The sequence below is a fragment of the Mustela lutreola genome, chromosome 1, assembly GCF_030435805.1.
Source record: "Mustela lutreola isolate mMusLut2 chromosome 1, mMusLut2.pri, whole genome shotgun sequence".
NCBI lineage: Eukaryota > Metazoa > Chordata > Mammalia > Carnivora > Mustelidae > Mustela > Mustela lutreola.
In genome coordinates this window covers 12,136,145-12,145,101 of record NC_081290.1, presented here as the reverse complement: position 1 = coordinate 12,145,101, position 8,957 = coordinate 12,136,145, and positions in this window count along the sequence as shown.

Genomic DNA, 8,957 nt, shown 5'->3' with positions numbered 1-8,957 from the left:
CTGCTTGTATATAAAGTCAAGGAGAAATCAATCAGTAAGTTAAAGTATAACTCTTACATTTCAAAGTAAACACATTATATGAATAGTCAGATTATTTGGATGGCATAAAGAAAACGGCAAAGGCAGATGATTTCATTTGTATACACAAGTGTTTAATCTCTGTTTGATCCTTATAAGTTCTATCATCGGACTAAGAGCCAATGACCTAACATGTGCAAGTTATCTGTCTTTTGTAATATATTTTGGAAGAACAGTTGTGATAGTGGTGAGAGGTCACTGTCTGCAGTCCCATTAACAGAAGAATTAAAGTTATTTTGCAGGTGAATATTATTTCATGGATATGATGGTTCAAGAGATTTTTGTTTTGTTTTGTTCATAAAAATTTTGGTTGACATGTAATTCATATGCTATACAAGTGTCAGATTTTAAGTGTACAATTCAGTGGTTTACATTATATTCACAGAATTGTGTAACCACCATGATGATCAATTTTAGAACACTTTTATCATCCGAAATGGGAACTTTTACCCTCTAATGAAACTGCATTTTCTGCATCTCCCAGCTCTAGTCAACATTTTATCTACTTTTTGTCATATTTATTGTCTGTTCTGTGTATTTCATACAAATGAAATTATATATCATATTGTCTTTTGTGACTGGCTCCCTTATTTAGCATAATTTCTTATATTAAAAGCTTATTTTCTGAGTTTATTGAGATATCATTGATATAACATTGTGCATATTTAAGGTGTACAACATGCTGACTTGCTTCATTTATATACTGTGAAAAGTTTGCACCACAGGATTATTTAACACATCCAACACCTCATGAGTTTGTGTGTGTGTGTGTTTGTGTGTGTGTGTATGGTGAGGGCTTTTTAAAAATCTTCTTTTATTACTTTTTTTTAAAGCATAGTTAACACACAATGTTACATTAGTCTCAGGCTACAACATAGTGACTCAGCAAGTCTACCTGCTATGCTCTTCTCACAAGTGTAGATTCCATTTGTCAGTACACAACTATTAACAATAACTTTGACTATATTCCTTATGTTATACCTTTTATCCTCCTGACATTCATTTAATAACTGGAAGCCTGTATCTCCTACTCTCCTTACCCATTTTGCATTCCCTCTCTTGTTTTTTTTTTTTTTTTTTAAATTTTATTTATTTATTTGACAGAGATCACAAGCAGGCAGAAAGGTAGGCAGAGAGAGGAGGAAGCAGGCTCCCTGCTGAGCAGAGAGCCTGATGCGGGGCTTGATCCCAGGACTCTGGGATCATGACCTGAGTGGAAGGCAGAGGCTTTAACCCACTGAGCCACGAAGGCTTTCCCCCGCCTTTTTTTTTAGCAACCGTCAGTTCTCTGTATTGATGAGTCTTTCTGCTTTTGTTGTTCTTCTTCTTTTTTTTTTAGGTTCTGTGTATAAGTGGTATCATATGATATTTGTCTTTCTCCCTCTGACTTACTTCTCTTAGCATTAATACAGACTGTGGTCTGTCCATGTTATCACAAATGGTAAGTTAACATTATTTTTTTTACACTGGAATGATATTGCATTGTCTACATATACTACATCTTCTTTATCCATTGATTTGTTAATGGACACTTGGGTTGCTTCCATATGCTGGCTATGGCAAATCATGCTACAGTAAACATAGGGTGCATATCTCTTTTTGAATTAGTTCTTTTGTTTTCTTTAAGTAAATGCCAAGTGTTGGAATTACTGGATCATATGATTTTTTCTTTTTCTCTAGCTTTATTGTAATAATACAGTATATAATACATAGCACATTAAAAGTACGTGGAGTTTTTTTATGTGCCCCCCTTTATTTCCCCTCCTCCTTCTCTTCCTTCCTCTCTTTCTCCTTCCTCTGAAGAAGGCTCCATGCCCAATGTGGGGCTTGAACTCATGACCCTGAGACCAATAGCTGCATGCTTTACTGACTGAGTCAGCCAGGTATCCCTTCCTCTATTTGTCTTCTTTGAGAAATGTCCATTCAGGTCCTTTGCCCATTTTTTTTTTAATAAACATATATTTTTATCCCCAGGGGTACAGGTCTGTGAATCGCCAGGTTTACACACTTCACAGCACTCACCAAAGCACATACCCTCCCCAATGTCCATAATCCCACCCCCTTCTCCCAAACCCCCTCCCCCCAGCAACCCTCAGTTTGTTTTGTGAGATTAAGAGTCACTTATGGTTTGTCTCCCTCCCATTCCCATCTTGTTTCATTTATTCTTCTCCTACCCACTTAAGCCCCCATGTTGCATCACCACTTCCTCATATCAGGGAGATTATTTCCTTTCTTGGTGTTGCATTGTATAAGTTATTTACATATTTTAGATATTAACCCCTTATTGGATATGTCATTTGTGGATATTGTCTCTCATTCTGTTACTTGCTTTTTTGGTTTGCTGATGCTTTTCTACCCTGTGCAAAAACTTATTTTGGTGTAGTCCTTGTAGTTTATTTTTGCTTTTGTTTCCTTTGCTTGAGGAAACATTCGAGAAGAATGTCACTGCAAACAATGCCAGAGAAATTGCTGCCTTTATTTCCTTTTAGGAGCTTTATCATTTCATGTCACACATTTAGGTCTTCAATCCATTTTGAGCTTATTTTTGTGTATGGTATAAGAATGTGGTTCAGTTTTATTCTTTTACATGTATCTGTACAGTTTTTTTCAGCACCATTAATTGAAAGGACTGTCTTTTCATAATCATGTAGTCTTCATTCCTTGTAGATTAATTGACCATATAAGTGTGGGTTTCTGACTCTCTATTCTGTTCCACTTATTTTTGTTTCTGTTTTTGTGCCAGTACCATGCTGTTTTGATTAGTATAGTTTGTAGTATATCTTAAAATCTTAAAATGTGGGATTGTGATATGTCCAGCTTTTGTATTTCCCTGATGCTGAGTGACACAGAGCATTTTCTCATGTGTCTGTTGGCCATCTGGATGTCTTCTTTGCAGAAATGTCTGTTCATGTCCTCTGCCCATTTCTTGATTGGATTCTTTGCTCTTTGGGTGTTGAGTTTGCTAAGCTCTTTATAGATTTTGGATACTAGCCCAGTGCTAGATTTAGGGTGTATTTTGATGTATTAGAAGTTGTACTCGAAATTTTTAAGAAGAAAAAAGCCTATGTGTATACAAAAAAAAGTTAGATACTATGAAGGACAAAATCTGACTATAATAATGAAGGTTCAAAAAAGTTTTGTTTTTTTTTTTTATGAAAGGTATTGTTAAGATAAACTAGTTAAATCGTTAAAAGAGGAAAGGGTAAAAGTTTTAAAAAAATATAGCAGAAGAAAAAAAAATTCTTAAAAATTAATTAACTTTGCAAGACTAAAGATTCATGGGAAAAAGCCTTGAATTCCATGCTTTACTTTCTCTTCATCTGAAATTCCACTGTTCTCCTGGTAAGTGAACTTGGTCTTGGCTGCATGTCTTGTTGATCTTCTAGGCGAGGGGCCTGTTGTAGTGATTCTCAAGTGTCTTTGCCCGAGGCTAATTCCACCTCCCTTACGAGGGGTTGGGCTATGTAATCCACTCAGGTTAGCTTTTGAGAGCTTTTGTTCCCTGAACACTTTCCATAGAGTTCCAGAGGAAGGGAATGAAAATGGCGGCCTCCCAATCTCTGGCCCAGAGGAGCCAAGATCTAAGGGCCCCATTCCTCAGTGTGCCCTCAGAGAAAAGCATTCAATCACTCCTGTCTCCCTGGCTTCTGGCCATGCTCTGATCTCACCCAGCCTGTGACTAAGCATCTCTGTCTCTGGCACACAACTCTGCCTGGAGACTCTGAACCCCGCAGACCCCTGAGTTCTGCCAGGAAGTGTCTCCTGGGTCTTGTGGAGACCCCACTCACAGAGCAGTGTCCTGTGCCACAGATTACGGTTCAAGATGACCCCAAGTTGAGAGTTCACACCTCAGCTCTGTCTCTGTAGCCAGCTTTGCCTCTCTAATAACCTGTAAGCTCTGTGACACTCAGACATCCCCAATCCTTCTGTGACCCCATGGGACCTGAGGCCATGCTTTCCCCAAGTGAGCTTCATCCCAGTTTTGCCTCTGGAACAATGTGCCTCAGTGGAGCAGATTTTTTTTTTTAAGATTTTAATTATTTATTTGACAGATAGAGATCACAAGTAGGCAGAGATGGAGGCAGAGAGAGAGGAAGGGAAGCAGGCTCCTTACTGAGCAGAGAGCCCAATGTGGGGGTCAAACCCAGGACCCTGAGATCACAACCTGTGCTGAAGGCAGAGGCTTTAACCCACTGAGACCCAGGTGCCCCTGGAGCAGACTTTTAGAAGTTCTGATTTTGGGCGCTGGGGTGGTTCAGTGGGTTGAGCATCTGCCTTCAGCTCAGGTCGTGATCTCAGGGTGCTGGGTTTGAGCCCCACATTGGGGGGTCTCTGCTCAGTAGGGAGCCTGCTTACCCCTCTCTCTCTGCCTTCCTCTCTGCCTACTAGTGATCTCTCTGTCAATTAAAAAAAATAAAATTAAAAAAGAAGTCTTGATTTTGTGCTCCATTGCTCCGCCATCTGCCGGGAGCTGACTCTCCCCCACAATCTGTCTTCCTGTCGATCTGGATTCACTTCTCCGCCAGTCCAACCTTTCAGAAAGTGGTTTATTTTCTGTTTCTAGAATTGTTGCTCTTCTTCTCTTCGATCTCCTGTTGGATTTGTAGGTGTTCACAATGGTTTGATAAGCTATCTAGCTGATCTCCTGCTACTCGATGTCATCTCATCCTGCTACTTCTCCACCATCTTGACTCTTCCCCACCTCTGCAAAAGCTTCTGATCTTAATAAATCTTAATAAATCTCCAATAGTTCATTTTCCAACTTGTTTCCCTTGACTCTGGTTTCTAGGAAGAAGTTGCTGTGGTTGAGGCCAAAGAGATTGCTGCTCATGTTCTCCTCAAGGAATTTAATGGATTCCTTTCTCACATTGAGGTCTTTCATCCATATGGAGTCTATTTTTGTGTGTGGTATAAGGAAATGGTCCAGTTTCATTCTTTTGCATGTGGCTGTCCAATTTTCCCAACACCATTTGTTGAAGAGACTGTCCTTTTTCATTGGACATTCTTTCCTGCTTTGTCAAAGATTTGTTGACCAGAGAGCTGAGGGTCTATTTCTGGGCTCTCTATTCTGTTCCATTGATCTATGTGTCTGTTTTTGTGCCAGTACCATACTGTCTTGATGATGACAGCTTTGTAATAGAGCTTGTAGTCTGGAATTTTCATGCCACCAACTTTGGCTTTGTTTTTCAACATTCCTTTGGCTGTTTGGAGATTTTTCTGGTTCCATAAAAATTTTAGGATTATTTTTTCCATTTCTTTGGGAAAAAAATTGATGGTATTTTGATAGGGATTGCATTTAATGTGTAGAGTGCTTTAGGTATCATAGACATTTTCACAATATTCATAGACATTTTCACAATATGGATTGTTCTTACAATCCATGGGCATGGGAAGTTTTTCCATTTCTTTATGTCTTCCTCAATTTCTTTCATAAGTTCTTAATAATTTGTGGAGGACAGATGCTTTGCCTCTTTGGTTAGGTTTATTCCTAGGTATCTTATGGTTTTGGGTGCAATTATAAATTGGATTGACTCCTTAATTTCTCTTTCTTCTGTCTTGTTGGTGGTGTATAAAAATCCAACTGATTTCTGTGCATTGATTTTATATCCTGGCACTTGACGGAATTTCTGTATGAGTTCTAGAAGTTCTGGAGTGCAGTCATTTGGGTTTTCCACATACAGTATCATATCATCTGCAAAGGGGGACATTTTGAATTCTTCTTTGCCAATTCAGCTCTCTTTAATTTCTTTTTGTTGTCTGATTTCTGAGGCTAGGACTTCTAGTACCATGTTGAATAGCAGTGGTGATACTTGTCATGTTCCTTAGGGGAAAGTTCTCCATTTTCCCTACTGAGAATGATATTCACTGTGGGTTTTTCATAGATGGCTTTGATGATTTGATTTCTGTACCCTGTAGCCCTACTCTTTGAAGAGTTTTGATCATAAAAGGATGCCCCACTTTGTCATATACTTTTCCAGCATCTATTAAAGGATCATATGGTTCTTGTTCTTTCTTTATTAATATATTGTATCATATTGATTGACTTGCAGATGTTGAACCAAGTTTCCAGCCCAAGAATAAATCCCACTTGTCATGGTGAATAATCCTTTTAATGTACTGTTGGATCCTATTGGCTAGTAGTTTGGTGAGAATTTTCGCATCTATGTTCCTCAAGGGTATTGGTCTGTAATTCTCTTTTTTTGTGGGATCTTTGTCTGGTTTGGGATCAAGGTAATGCTTGCCAAATAGAATGAGTTTTCAAGTTTTCTTTCCATTTCTATTTTTTGGGAGAGTTTCAGGAGAATAGGTATTGGTTCTTCTTTAAATGTTTAGTAGAACTCCCCTGGGAAGCTCTCTGGCCCTGGGCTCTTGTTTTCTGGGAGATTTTTGATGACTGCTTCAATCTCCTTACAGGATATGGGTCTGTTCAGGTTTTCTATTTCTTCCTGGTTCAGTTGTGGTAGTTTATATGTCTCTAGGAATGCATCTATTTCTTCCAGATTGTCAAATTTCCTGGCATATAGTTAGTTGCTCATAATATGTTCCTATAATCTCTTATATTTCTTTGGCATTGGTTGTAATCTCTCTTCTTTCAGTCATGATTTTATTTGGGTCTTTTCTTTTTTCCTTTGGGTAAGTCTGGCCAGGGGTTTATCAATCTTAGTAATTCTTTCAAAAAACCAGCTCCTAGATTCATTGATCTATTCTGCTGTTCTTTTGATTTCTATTTCATTTATTTCTGCTCTGATCTTTACTATTTCTTTTCTCTAGCTGGGTTTAGGCTTTTTTTTTTTTTTTGCCATACTTTCTCCAGCTCCTTTAGGTGTATGGTTAAGTTTGTACTTGAGACCTTCCTTGTTTCTTGAGAAAGGCTTGTATCGCTATTTACCTTCCTGTAAGGGATGCTTTTGCAGTGTCCCAAAGATTTGGAACAGTTTTGTTTTCATTTTCATTTGTTTCCATGATTTTTTTCAATTCTTCTTTAATTCTTCAATTCTTCTTTAATTTCATTCATTCTTTAGTAGGATGCTCTTCAGCCTCCATGTATTTGAGATTTTTCTAGCTTTTCCCTTGTGATTGAGTTCTAGTTTCTGAGCATCAGCATCTGAAAATATGCAGGGAATGATCCCAGTCTTTTAGTACTGGTTGAGACCTGATTTGTGACCTAGGATATGATCTGTTCTGGAGAATGTTCCATCTGCACTAAGGAAGAATGTGTATTCTCTTGCATTGGGATTCAATGTCCTGAATATATCTGTGATGTATATCTGGTCCAGTGTGTCATATAAGGCCTTTATTCCTTTGTTGATCTTTTGCTTGGAAGACCTGTCCATTTCAATGAGGGGAATGTTAAAGTCCATTACTATTATTGTATTATTGTCGATGTGTTTCTTTGATTTTGATATTATTTGGTTTATATAGTTGGCTGCTTCCAGATTAGGGGCATAGATATTTAAAATTGTTAGATCATGTTGGACAGACCCTTTAAGTATGATATAGTGTGCTTCCTCATCTCTTATTATAGTCATTGGCTTAGAATCTAATTTATTTGATGTAAGGATTGCCACCCCAGCTTTCTTTTGATGTCCATTAGCATGGTAAATTGTTTTCCACCACCCCACTTTAAATCTGGAGGTGTCTTTAGGTCTAAGGTGAGTTTCTTGTAGACAGCATATTGATGGGTGTTGTTTTTTAATCCATGCTGATACTCTGTGTCTTTTGTCTGGGAAACTTAATCCATTTACATTCAGAGTAACTATTGAGAGATATGAATTTAGTGCCATTGTTTTGGCTGTAACATGACTGCTACTGTATATTGTCTCTTTTCCTTTCTGTTCTGTTCCTTTTCAGGCTGTCTCTTTGCTTAAGAACCCCTTTCAATATTTCCTGTAGGGCTGGTTTGGTGTTTGCAAATTCTTTTAGTTTCTGTTTGTCCTGGAAGCTTTTTATCTCTCCTTCTATTTTCAATGACAGCCTAGCTGGATATATATTCTTGGCTGCATATTTTTCTCATTTAGTGCTCTGAATGTATGATGCCAGTCCCTTCTGGCCTGCCAGGTCTCTGTGGATAAGTCTGCTGCCAATCTAATATTTCTACCATTGTATATTATAGACCTCTTTTCCCAAGCTGCTTACAGGATTTTCTCTTTGTCATTGAGTCTTGTTAGTTTTACTATTAGGTGCTGAGGTGTTGACCTATTTTTATTGTTTTGGGGGGTTTCTCTGTGCCTAATGGATTTTGATTCTTGTTCCCTTCCCCAGATACAAATCAAAACCCCAGTGAGATACCATGTCACATCAGTTAGAATGGCTAAAATTAACAAGTTAGGAAATGACAGATGTTTGTGAAGATGAGGAGAAAGGGAAACGCTCCTACACTTTAGGTCGGAATGTAAGCTTGTGCTGCCACTCTGGAAAACAGCAAGGAGATTTCTCAAAAAATTGAAACTAGATCTATCCTGTGATCCAGCAATCACACTACTGAGTATTTACCCTAAGGATATAAATGTAGTGATTCAAAGGAGGCATGTGCACCTGAATGTTTATGGCAGCATTGCCAATTACAGCCAAACTATGGAGAGAACTAGATGTCCATAAACAGTTGAATGGATAAAGAAGATGTGATATACATATACAATGGAATACCATGCCACCATCAGAAGAAACGAAATCTTGCCATTTGCAAAGACGTGGATGGAACTAGAGAGTATTACGCTAAGTGAAATAAGCCAATCAGAGAAAGGTAATAATCATACAATTTCTTTGATATCAGGAATTTGAGAGGCAGGGCTGCGGGTTGTGTGGTAGTGAGGGAAAAAAAAATGCAACAAGATGAGACTGGGGAGGGAGAAAAAACGTGAGACTCTTCATCTCAGGAA